This window comes from Chiloscyllium plagiosum, chromosome 38 (genome assembly GCF_004010195.1).
Source record: "Chiloscyllium plagiosum isolate BGI_BamShark_2017 chromosome 38, ASM401019v2, whole genome shotgun sequence".
NCBI lineage: Eukaryota > Metazoa > Chordata > Chondrichthyes > Orectolobiformes > Hemiscylliidae > Chiloscyllium > Chiloscyllium plagiosum.
This window is the reverse complement of record NC_057747.1, coordinates 21269218-21281717: the sequence shown is the minus strand read 5'-3', so window position 1 is coordinate 21281717 and position 12500 is coordinate 21269218. Positions and strand designations below refer to the sequence as shown.

The 12500-nt window shown below is 44.4% G+C and overlaps 1 long non-coding RNA gene across 1 annotated transcript in view; it reads right to left on the bottom strand.

Moving 5' to 3' along the window:
* Positions 1-4779: 4779 nt before the first annotated feature.
* LOC122541897 overlaps positions 4780-12500 on the bottom strand; it is a 418077-nt gene continuing 410356 nt past the window's right edge. The window contains exon 6 of the long non-coding RNA XR_006309704.1: positions 4780-5008. This is a non-coding gene — a long non-coding RNA (uncharacterized LOC122541897). The remainder of the gene's footprint in view (positions 5009-12500) is intronic.

Below are 12500 nucleotides of genomic sequence, written 5' to 3'. Positions count from 1 at the left end.
CCTTGTCTGGATTTGAAACTTCGCTTGGGAATCATGTACAAAACAGTTTCAAATTTAAGCACCGGGCCAATTTGGATATCTTTTTCCGCTGTGGCAAAATTGCTGAAACCCAGATACTTCAAATCAGCAACAAACATCCCTTTGGTGCGCTCTGGTGACAATCAATGACCAGGAGCTCATTTGCTTTCCCCTGAATTCCATTGGCTGCCCTACAGTGAGAATGCTGCCCCCTGGAGGCAGCCAGCAGTTCTGAGGACCCAGCAGCGCCACAGTCAGTGGTGGTCACTGCTGGGACTATAGCTAGTCATAATGAAGACCGCTGTAGCCCAGACTCCAGTGTGGGGATTTGGCGAGCGTAACGTTGCACATACGGTCACATGGCCATCAGGCTGATTGATTGGGTCATGAACTTTTGTGACGTTCTCATGATTTGTGTCTTTAAGCTCTGCTATGTTTAACACAACACCACTCAGCAAGTACCCTGTTCTAGCCAGGTTCATGTTCAAAGCAGATCCACTCACAGCTACCCTGTAACCTCCTCTAACCTCAAGAGTTTCTCATTTTTTTTCTTCTCTTCCTTTGTTTAGTCCTGTGCGGGCTTTCAGAGCAGCAGGATATGGATGTAAGGGCAGTTGCAAGTTCCTCCTGCGGAATGTGGCAGGTGAGAGACACTTCACATGCCTCTGCTGACTACATCTGCAGGAAGTACATCTGCATCGAAAACCGAGTTAGGGAACTGGAGCTGGAGCTGGATGAACTACGGATCATCCGGGAGGCTGAGGGGGAAATTGAGAGATGTACAGGGAGGTGGTCACTCCCCAGACACAGGATAAGGACTGCTGAGTTACAGTCAGGGGGAGGAAAGGGAACCAACAGATAGAGCAGGGATCCCCTGTGGCTGTTCCCCTCAGCAATAAGTACACCGTTTTGGATACTGCTGGTGGGGACGGCCTACCAGGCGAAAGCCATAGTTGTCAGGTCTCTGGCACTGAGCCCGGCACTGTGGTTCAGAAGGGAAGAGGGAAGAATAGAAAAGCACTAGTGGTAGAGGACTAAATAGACGAATTGACAGGAGAGTTTGTGGTCAGGAACGGGACTCCCGGAAGGTATGTTGCCTCCCCGGTGCCAGCGTCCGAAATGTCGCCAATAAGGTTTACAGGATTCTGAAGGGGGAAGGGGGACCAGCCAGAAATTGTGGTACATATTGGCACCAATGATATAGCCAGGGAAGGGATTGAGGACCTGAAAAGTGACTAGAGAGAGTTAGGTTGGAATCTGAAGAGCAGGACGAGTAGAGTAGTGATCTCAGGTTTGCTACCAGTGCCACAAGATAGTGAGATGAGAAACAGTCAGCGAATGCAGCTTAACATGTGGCTGTGAGGCTGGTGCAGGAGAGAGGGCTTCAGGTACCTAGATCATTGGGATACCTTCTGGGGAAGGAGGGTCCTGTACATGAAGGACGGGTTGCACCTGAACAGGAAGGGCACAAATGTCCTGGGTGGGAGATTTGCTCAAGTGATTCGGGAGGGTTTAAACTAATTTGGCAGGGGGTGGGAATCAGAGCCACATATCTGAGAGGGGAACAGTTGCAGATGGGGCAGTGACAGGATGTAATAAGTCAAAAAGGTTTCTCACGCAATGAAACAAAGGGATCGGTTAAAGTGCATCTGCTTTAACGCAAGGAGCGTCAGAAATAAGCTTGACAAACTTAGAGCATGGATCAGTACTTGTGGCCAAGGTGGACACGTGGGTTTCACTGGGGCAGAGTTCCACAGAAAAGGCACAACAGACATGTGGAGACTATTTAAGGAGCAGTTGTTGTCAGTGATGCACGAATTTGTTCCTCTGAGACAGGCAAGGAGGAGTAAGATTAATGAACCTTCGATGACGAGAACAGAGGAGCTTCTCATCAAAAGGAAGAAGGCAGCTTATGTAAGGTGGAAGAAGCAAGGATCTAGCACAGCTTTAGAGGATTACAGGCTTACTAGAAAGGAGCTCAGAAATAGACTGAGGAGAGCCAGGAGGGGGCACGAGAAAGGTTTGTCCAGAAGGATTAGGGAGAACCCAAAGGCATTTTACTCATACGTGAGGAATAAGAGAATGATCAAGGAGAAGGTGGGGCTGATCAGGGATAGCGGAGGGAACTTGTGCGTGGAGTCTTAACAGATAGGGGAAGCCCTAAATGAGTTTTTTGCTTCGGTCTTCACCAAGGAAAGGGACCTCGTTGTGAATGAAAACTTTTGAGGAGCTTGGATACAGTCTGGACCAGATCAGGATTGATCAAGTTGATGTGCTGGAAGTTTTGGAAAGCATTAAGATTGATAAATCCCTAGGGCGAGACCAGATTTATCCCAGGCTAGTCCGGGAAGTGAGAAAGGAGGTTGCTAAGCCGCTGGCGAGGATATTTGCCTCCTCACTCTCCACGGGAGTCGTACCAGAGGACTGGAAAGAGGCGAATGTTGTTCCTCTTTTTAGGAAGAGTAATAGGGAAATTCCTGGCAAATACAGACCAGTCAGTCTTACATCTGTGGTCAGCAAGGTTTTAGAAAGAATTCTGAGGGATAGGACTTATGACAATTTGGCAAAGCATAGTGTGATTAAAGGCAATCAGCATGGCTTTGTGAGGGGTAGGTCATGCCTCACAAATCTCATTGAGTTCTTTAAAGAGGTGACAACAGGTCGACGAAGGTCGAGTAGTGGATGTGGTGTGTACGGACTTCAGCAAGGCATTTGATAAGGTTCCCCATGGTAGGCTCATTCATAAAGTCAGGAAGTATGGGATACAGGGAGATTTGGCGATGCGGATTCAGAATTGGCTGGCTGACAGAAGGCAGAGAGTGGTTGTTGATGGAAAGTATTCTGCCTGGAGGTCAGTGCTGAGTGGGGTCCCGCAGGGCTCTGTTCTTGGGCCTCTGCTCTTTGTAGTTTTTATAATTGACTTGGATGAGGAGATTGAGGGGCGGGGTAGTAAATTTGCAGATGACACAAAGGTTGGAAGTGTCATCGATAGTATCAAGGGCTATAGCAGGCTGCAGTGCAACACAGACAGGATGCAGAGCTGGGCTGAGAAATGGCAGGTGGAGTTTGACCTGGATAAATGCGAAGTGATGCATTTTGGAAGGTCAAACTCGAATGCTGAATATAGAATTAAAGACAGGATTCTTGGCAGTGTGGAGGAACAGAGGGATCTGGGTGTGCAAGTACATAGATCCCTCAAAGTTGCCACCCAAGTGGATAGGGTTGTTAAGAAAACATATGGTGTTTTGGCTTTCATTAACAGGGGGATTGAGTTTAAGAGCTGCAAGGTTTTGTTACAGCTCTACAAGTCCCTGGTGAGACCACACTTGGAATATTGTGTCCAGTTCTGGTCACCCTACTATAGGAAAGATTCAGAGGCTCTGGAGAGGGTGCAAAGAAGGTTTACCAGGATGCTGCCTGGACTGGAGGGCTTGCCTTATGAAGAAAGGTTGAATAAGCTTTGACTTTTCTCTCTGGAGAGGAGGAGGAAGAGAGGAGACCTGATTGAGGTATACAAGATAATGAGAGGAATAGGAGAAAGTGAGGTCTGCAGATGCTGGAGATCAGAGCTGGAAATGTGTTGCTGGAAAAGCGCAGCAAGTCAGGCAGCATCCAGGGAACAGGAGAATTGACGTTTCGGGCATAAGCCCTTCTTCAGGAATGAGTGGAATAGATAGAGTAAAAAGCCAGAGACTTTTCCCCAGGGCATGACTGACTGGTACGAGGGGTCATAGTTTTAAGATATTAGGGGAAAGATATAGAGGGGATGTCAGAGGTGGGTTCTTTACGCAGAGAGTTGTGAATGCATGGAATGTGTTGCCAGCGGTGGTGGTGGAAGCCGAATCATTAGTGATATTTAAGCGACTGCTGGACATGCATATGGAAGCAGTGAGTTGAGGGGTGTGTAGGTTAAGTAACTACATTTTACATTAGGATTAAACCTCGGCCCAACATCGTGGGCCAAAGGGCCTGTTCTGTGCTGTATTTTTCTATGTACTCATACAAAGATCTATCTTTCACAGTTTTGCCCATTCACTGAATGGATCAATATCTTGTTGCAATTTTATACATTCCCCCAATACTATTTACAATTCTGCTTATCTTTCTGTCACTGCCAAACTTGGACACATGGCCTTGTATCCCATCATCCAAGTCATTAATGAACATGGTGATACTTGAGGTCCCAACACAGATCCTTACAGCACCACCACTCATGCAGTGCCAGCTGAGATACTTCATTACCAATGTTATTAAAGTCTGGTTTAGGGCAAGGAGGAAGGGAACAGCTTTTGAAATTCAATAAGACAAACTCGAATATCTCTTGAAGCGTGGGCCACATTTGAAACTATTGCTCCTAATCTGCCACATAAATAAGGTTGCTAATCCTGTTCGGTCTTGGAAAGCTGCCAGGGTGTGGGAAAACAGGACATTTTCTTCAGGTAGCCAAAGTTATCTCCTCCGGTAAACAACCAACCAGAAAGGAATGAAGGCTCTCAGGTCAGTGTAGGTTGTACCAAACAAACCAGCCAGTGCTAATCATTTCACATTAATCAGCTGTAACTAGGTAATTGCAAGGTGTGTCCAAATTGTTGCACTCAGCATAGATTGTGCAGCACGGTGGCTCAGTTGTTAGCACTACTCACAGCGCGAGGGACCCGGGTTCGATTCCAGCTTCAGGCGACGGTCTGTGTGCAGTTTGCACATTCACCCTGAGTCTGCGTGGGCTTCCTTTGGGTGCTCCGGTTTCCTCCCATGGTTTAAAGCTGTGCAGGTTAGGTGGATTAACCAGGGGATTGGCAGGGATAGGATGGTGGGGGAGGATCACTGTGGACTCGAAGGGCCAAACGGCCTGTTCCCACACTGTCGGGATTGTGTGATAGATGTTCATCAGGAAATTGTAGCACTTTGCTCTTGTTTTGTGCAATTTTGAAACCTTTTAAAATCATTTTTGCAAATCCTCCCTAAACATCCCAGTGTTTTATTTCTGATTCTGAAAGACAAAGAATTGCAGACGCTAAGGATCTGAAACAAAATCAGAAATTGCAGGAGAAACATCAGCAGCATCGAACAGTGTCTGTGGGAAGACAAAAAGAATTAACGCACTAGGTCCAATGACCCTTCTTCAGATGTTGCTAGACCCACTGAGTTTCTGTAGCAATTTTGGTATTTTTTTCTTTTCTCTCAATGCCAGGTTTGACCTTCATGAGGTTTCCCTCTTTGTAGCTGGTGCTTGGTCGGCTGGGTCTTGCTCATATCCTTTCACAGGATGAGGGCGTCACCAGGTGATACCTACTTGCAGTTAACTAATGGCATTTCAGAGGGCAGTTAACAAACAACCACACTGCAGTCAGCTCAGTGGTTAGCACTGCTGCCTCTCAGCACCATGGTCCCGGGTTCAATTCCAGCCTCTGTCTGTGAATGTCTGTGCGGAGTTTGCACATTCTCCTCCTTTGGCTGCGTGTATCCTCCCACAGTCCAAAGATGAGCAGGTTAGATGGATTGGCCATTCTAAATTGCCATAGCGTCCAGGACTCTGCAGGCTGGGAGAGTTATGCATGGGAAATGCGGGATTATGGGGATAGGATGGGGGTTGGTCTGGGTGGGATGCTCTTTAGAGGGCTGCACAGATTCGATGGGCTGAATGGCCTCTTTCTACATTTAGGGATTCTATGATTCAGTGGGCCAGGAATCATATGTAGGTCAAACCAAATGAGGAAGATAGATTGTCTTTGTTAACTGCTACTAGTGACCCAGTTTAGTTTGTTGGTGCCATCACTGATTCTAGTCTTCAACTCCAGAACCATTAATGTACTGCAATTTGGTCATCAGCAATGCTAGGATTTGAACCCAGAGCATTAGCTGACACCTCTCAGTTAGTGACAGTACTATCACCATCTTTCATGGGTTTTTTTTTTACAATTACAGGCAAGTATTTTGCTTTCTTCTTCAATTTCCATCTGCCCCTCGCCCATCCTACCTCTTATAGTAGCCTTCCGGTGTCCCTGGCAGTCAAATTTTCATTTGTGAAAATTCCGTGAAACACCTTTGGTCATTTTGCCAACATAGAGATGTCAAGCAAATGCTAGCTGTTGTCAGTAGATTACCAAGTATCACAGCCTTTTAGCTTTGTGAGCTAAACAACACAGAGTCTGCTTGAAATGGTATAAAGTTCACATCAACCCAAGTGGTCACTCATGAATATCTCAAGTTGAACATTTAGAGCGAGAGAGAGCGAGAGAGAGAGACCTGGTGAGTTGGGGGTTCGCCATAACTATGTCTGGAATTTGGATGTTGTCCCCATGTCTGGGTGGGTTACCCCCTTTGGGTGCTCTGGTTTCCTCCCACAGTCCAAAGATGTGCAGGTCAGGTGAACTGGCCATGCTAAATTGCCCATAGTGTTAGGTGCATTAGTCAGAGGGAAATGTAGGGTGTAGGAATGGTTCTGGATGAGTTGCTCTTCAGAGGGTTGGTATGGACTTGTTGGGCCAAATGGCCTGTTTCCTTACTGTAGGGAATCTAATCTAATACATCAGTCAATTAGAGTTGAATTGCCAATCTGCACCCTTTTTTTCCCATGGTGTAAATTGCAGTGATCATTTGAAAATTGATTTGGAGATTTGCAGAATTATACTTTGCTTTGCTCAAAAACTGCATGAATCCACGTAAGATTCTGTAAATCCGATTTTTTTTTAGATTAGAATTAGTCTGACTGTTGTGGCACAGATAGCCTCACAGGGAGTTAACACCTTCAATACCTTATCTGGGCCACATTTAAAATCACACAAGACCAGGTTATAGTCCAACAGCTTTAATTGGAAGCACACTAGCTTTCACAGCGCTGCTCCTTCGTCAGCTAGTTGGTGGACTATAACCTGGTCTTGCGTGATTTTTAACCTTGAACACCTCAGTCCAACACTGGCATCTCCAAATCATGACCAAATAAACCTGTTGGACTATAACCTGGTGTTGTATGATTTTTAACATTTGAAAACTGGCGTTCTTGCATTTGCCTTCGTGATGAAAAGTTTTGACTAGGTGCGTCTGTTTATGGCAATGTTCAACTGCTGAATGACTGCTTGCATTTCCCAACTGGCTGTTGTCAACAGCTCTTCCCATCCCAATTTCACAGTTATTGCCCAAAGAAGCATGAACAGCCCATTCCAAACATTTAGCCTCACAATGTAAGAAACCAGGAGGGATAGCAAACAAGGCTCAATAATCCCCTAACCACCTCAGCAAGGGTTAGGGGAAACTGGCCAAAATATCATTGAGTAGTCAAAGCTACAGTGTGAAAATTACTTGAAATTTTGACATACATACATTTTATGACTGAAATGTTACACTTTCATTTGGGTGGGTAGATGTTGCAAGCTTTTTTTAAAAAAGAGTGAACTTGTTCTGCTCATAGAAGATGGATCAACATATTTTCATCAATAAGTCAGGCAGCTGCACAGGACTTTTATGGCACAGTTGTAGTGTCCCTACCTCTGAACAAGGAGACCCAGGTTCAAGTTCCTCCTGCTCTCGGAGGTGTGTTATATGATCCCTTAACAGATTGATTAAAAATATCTATTAGTCAGCTGCACAAACATCAATAATCACGCAAGTTACAAACTAATTTCAGAATATTGATTAGGCTGAAATGTCTTTGAAAGGAACACATCAGGATCTTGCTGTAGACTAGGGATGACACCGTCTGAATGCAAAATCTGCAAACATACTGAAAGATACCAGATTTAACTAGTGCACATTGGACTGCACGTTCATATTTCACTGCTGTGAAATTAAGTGAGAACTGGGTCTAACTGAGCATTTAATCGTCACTGATAGCCTGCATTACACAGCAGGCTTTGCAGCACACCATTGTCATGGAAGGTCTGTTATTTTTGCAAAAGCCAACAAGTCAGCACTTATTAATGACACACTGTGGTCTTACAAGTGCAATAACCTCCATGCAGACCTATCAGCAATTCTTTTGGTTTTAACCTGCAGCATCATTCCTGATGTCAGCAAGTACTCCCTCAGTTAAATAAGGAAGCAACGCAGCGACTAGAGCAACATAGTTACACTGCTCCTTTAACCGACTGAGACATCCTAAGTTGCTTAAGGAACCTTACAAAACAAAGGATGATACTGAGTCACATATGAGGTCACAAATGTTGGTCCAAGAGGGAGGTCTTAAGAAATGTCTTACAGAAATAAAGCGAGATGTTGAGCGTGTGGTGACAAACCTAGACCTTAGGGCTGGGTAAGAAACAGCCACCAATGGTGCAGCAATTATAAATGAGATTCTACAAGAGGCCAGAACTAGGAGTGCAGGTGTCTTAGAGCGATGTGCTGTAGGAGGAGCATACAGAGATAGTGAGGGCCAGTGACCTAATGGGATCTGAAAACAAGGAAGAGAATTTGGATTCAAGAGTTTCTTTGACTCTGGTTCAATGCAGGTCAGTGAAAACAGGGAGGTGAGAGGGGATTAGCATTTGCGACAGCTCAAGACGCAAGAAGCAGAGTCCTGAATGAATTCGAGCTTATTCAAGCTCAAGTGGAAGGTGGGCTCCTGAGGACCTGCAGCAGTTCATTGAATTTGCTGAGTCTAAGAGTAACTACAGACAGGAATAGTTGAATAGAATAGATCAGGGGTCACTTACGTTGAAAGCAACAAATGGGAAGAGTCAGATGACCAATACTGGCTGAGAGAGATACAGAGCGAGAGAGAGATACAGAGCGAGAGAGAGACAAGAAAGAGAGAAAGAGACAAGAATGAGACGCAAGCATGAGAGACAGACATGCAACAGTTTGAAAGAGAGAGAGAGTAAAAGGGAGAGATATGTGAGAGAGAGAGAGAGAGAGAGAGAGAGAGAGAGAGAGAGCGCACGTGCGTGAGCATGAGAGTGAGAGAGACACGAGTGTGTGAAAAAGAGTGAAAGAGAGTGCGCAACAAACACAAGAATGAAAAAGAGAAACAAGAGAGAGAGTGCGAGCATGAGAGTGAAAGGGAGAATAATCGTTAAAGATAGTGTGAAAGTGAGAGAGAGAGAGAAAAAGGAGAAAGAATATCTGCATTTCTAAAGCACTTTTATGAATCTGAATCTCTAACTACTTTGAATTTATTTCTACTCTCATGGCCAATTCCTGTTCACCATATGTTTACCTTTGTGGTAAGAACTTTAGTATAATCTTTCAGTAATGCACTAGGGGAACAAACAGTGGATTGTGTTGCGCAATTGCTCTTAACTATTGGATACATCTGATAGTTTCACAAGGCCCCACTTCAGTTGTCAAAGTGACACATCAAATCTTGATTTATGCACAAAACGTGTCAAGACTGGCAAGGCAGCTGACAGCGAGTTAAAGAACAAACTGGAAGCGCGGCTACATAGCACTTTTCACATCCATAGCACGTCCCAAACCACATCGTGGACACAGGAGTATGTTTTGAGATTTGGTCACAGCAGTATTGTGTGCAAACCTGGCAGCCATTCTGCGTACCCATGCTGGATTTGCTGATTAAAAAATATCTTGCATTGATAGTGCACCAGAAAACATCAGGATCTCCCACCGTGCTTTACAACTCATATAATAAAGTGCTTTTGAAATGTAGTACTATTTGGTACTGACTGCAACCTCATTGACAAGGCTAGTGATTGGGGCTGTTAAATGGGGCCAGTCAGGGAATCAGGTTAATATTGGTTGATCAGTATAACCAGGAAATTAGAATCTCTCCGGTTTTGAGAGCTGGCTGGCCACAGTCAGTGTCCTGTGCAATAGTAATTCCACTGTTAGAATGCAGGAAGTATGGCAGACAGCACAGCAAGATTCGGCAGACAGCAACAAGTTCAATGCCCAGCTATTGATTTTATTAGTATCGGTTGCATGGAAGGTGGGTTACACATTGAGCAGCCCACAAAGGTGAGTTCCTCAGCTCTTCAAGAGCTTTTCATATCCACCTAATACCTGACTGAACTGTACGGTCCAATCAGAAAGCAAGGAATTTATCAACTAAAATGTGCCACTGGGACAGAGAAGCAGCATTTGGAAATAAAAGTTTTGCAACATGTTAAGATTACACACGTTGCATGGGCAGGTTAGTTTTGGTGCAATTTAAGGATTTAGTTACTGAATTCACTGTATTGTCAGGAGTTTGGCCCATTGCACAGCTTTCGCAATTTAAATCAAACCCTTATGAGCTCAACTGCAAATGCATTTTTCTACATGACAACAGTGACTACTACAATGTCAAACATTTCGAGCCTTCCAGGGTACTATATAAACGCTGGCCTCCCATTTTAGTTTTTGCCAACTTGCATTTGTAAATTAGTCGTTTAACACTATATTGCCTCCCTATTTAGAAATGTACCACAGGAGTGTTTACAGCAAAATTCAAAACCTCGTATAAATGGCAAGGTGCTCCACACATTTACTGGAAGAGATTCCCTGTTAATCTTCTGGAGAGGGAATATTATAGATTCTGACTCCATTAATTTAATTCATGCTACTGATTGCTCATTTCATACAAAAGTTACTCACATTGAATAAGTTGTTTCAAAACTCACTGATTTCTTCACTGAAATCTCTCCAAGGAATAAAATGTCCTGACTTCACAAAACAATAAAATTTTATCTAATTTCTCCTGTTGTTTAACCATCTGCTGGAAAGTCATACTTCACAGAATCCCTACAATGCAGAAACAGGCCATTTGGCCCATCGAGTCCACGCTGACCCTCCCCTATCCTGTCCCTATAACCCCACATTTCCCATGGCTATTTCAGCTAACCTTCACATTAATGGATGCCAAGGGTAATCTAGCGTGGTCAATCCACCCTAATCTGCACATGTTTGGACTGTGGGAGGAAACCAGAGCACCCGGAGGAAACCCAGGCAGACACAGGGAGAACATGCAAACTCCTCCACACAGTCGCCCGAGGGTGGAATTGAACCAGGGTCCCTGGTGCTGTGAGGCAGCAGTGCTAACCACTGAGCCACCAACAAGCCAACTACTTGCAGTGACCAACTAAAAACATCTAGCACGCCACCAATGTCTGAAAACCTTGTGAAGTTGGCATTTTCCCAGGATAAGAGGGAACTCAGCGTGACAGCCAGACAACCGTTCAGTCACTGCGTTGGCCAGAGGTGTGTTTGATTTTTAACAACTTCACTCCCCTCATCGTTCAAGGCTTGTTCCACGTGGTTTTATTTTCGGAAAGCTATGTGAAGAAATGGAACATTCAAGGCCTTGTGCTGTGTTGTGGCAGTCATACACCAAGTTACAGCATTAACTGTTTACTGCATTTGACATAAATACTGCTGCATTGCCTCAGGCGCAAGTCATTCTTCCCTTCACTGGCACTGGTGTCAAACATTTGTGCTTGATGAATACAACTATCAGGATGTACCTTGTATGCCGTGTAGTCCTCAAACTCGGTAATAAGGGCTACAAGAGAGCTCAGCAATATTGAATTGCAAGCTTTGTCCTATATTTGTGTCACGTTGGTGTTAAACTTATTAACTTACAATTCTTTGCAAAATCAATTTAAGCATTCAAGATACTGCAGCCATAATCTGGTTCGCAGAATGAACCCAGTTTACTTTAATGAAGTATTTGTTACAACTGTAATGGGAGAAATGTACTGGAAATCAAAATCCATGACTGCAGTCACACCATTAGTAAAAATGTGTTGATTCAATCACCAAAACTGGCCAAGTAATTCTCTTTTTTTTTTAACTGCTATCCAGTATAAAAGGGATTTTCGTTAGTCTTCTATGACGAAACTGTGGCTTTAAAAGGCTAGTGTGTCTTTTTTGTTTAAGGGAGGTTTTAAAGCAGAAATGTGGAGCAGTCTACCAGAACCACTGGGATGAACAACTTGTGAGTCCTTATTTGTTTAAAAAAAAAGATGAAACAATAGAAGCAGCCTAAATGGGTGTAGTCAAGAAACAAGATTTTTAGTTTTGTTTTCAGCAGCTGCTATTGGGATCTTGAAGAAGTGAAAGCTACTTAGAACATAGAACAGTACAGCACAGAACAGGCCCTTCAGCCCATGATGTTGTGCCGACCATTGATCCTCATGAATGCACTCTCAAATTTCTGTGACCATATGCATGTCCAGCAGTCTCTTAAATGTCCCCAATGACCTTGCTTCCACAACTGTTGCTGGCAACGCATTCCATGCTCTCACAACTGTCTGTGTAAAGAACCTGCCTCTGACATTCCCTCTATACTTGCCTCCAACCAACTTAAAACTATGACCCCTTGTGTTAGCCATTTCTGCCCTGGGAAATAGTCTCTGGCTATCGACTCTATCTATGCCTCTCATTATCTTGTATACCTCAATTAGGTCCCCTTTCCTCCTCCTTTTCTCCAATGAAAAAAGTCTGAGCTCAGTCAACCTCTCTTCATAAGATAAGCCCTCCAGTCCAGGCAGCATCCTGGTAAACCTCCACTAAACCCACTCCAAAGCATCCACATTTTTCCTATAATAGGG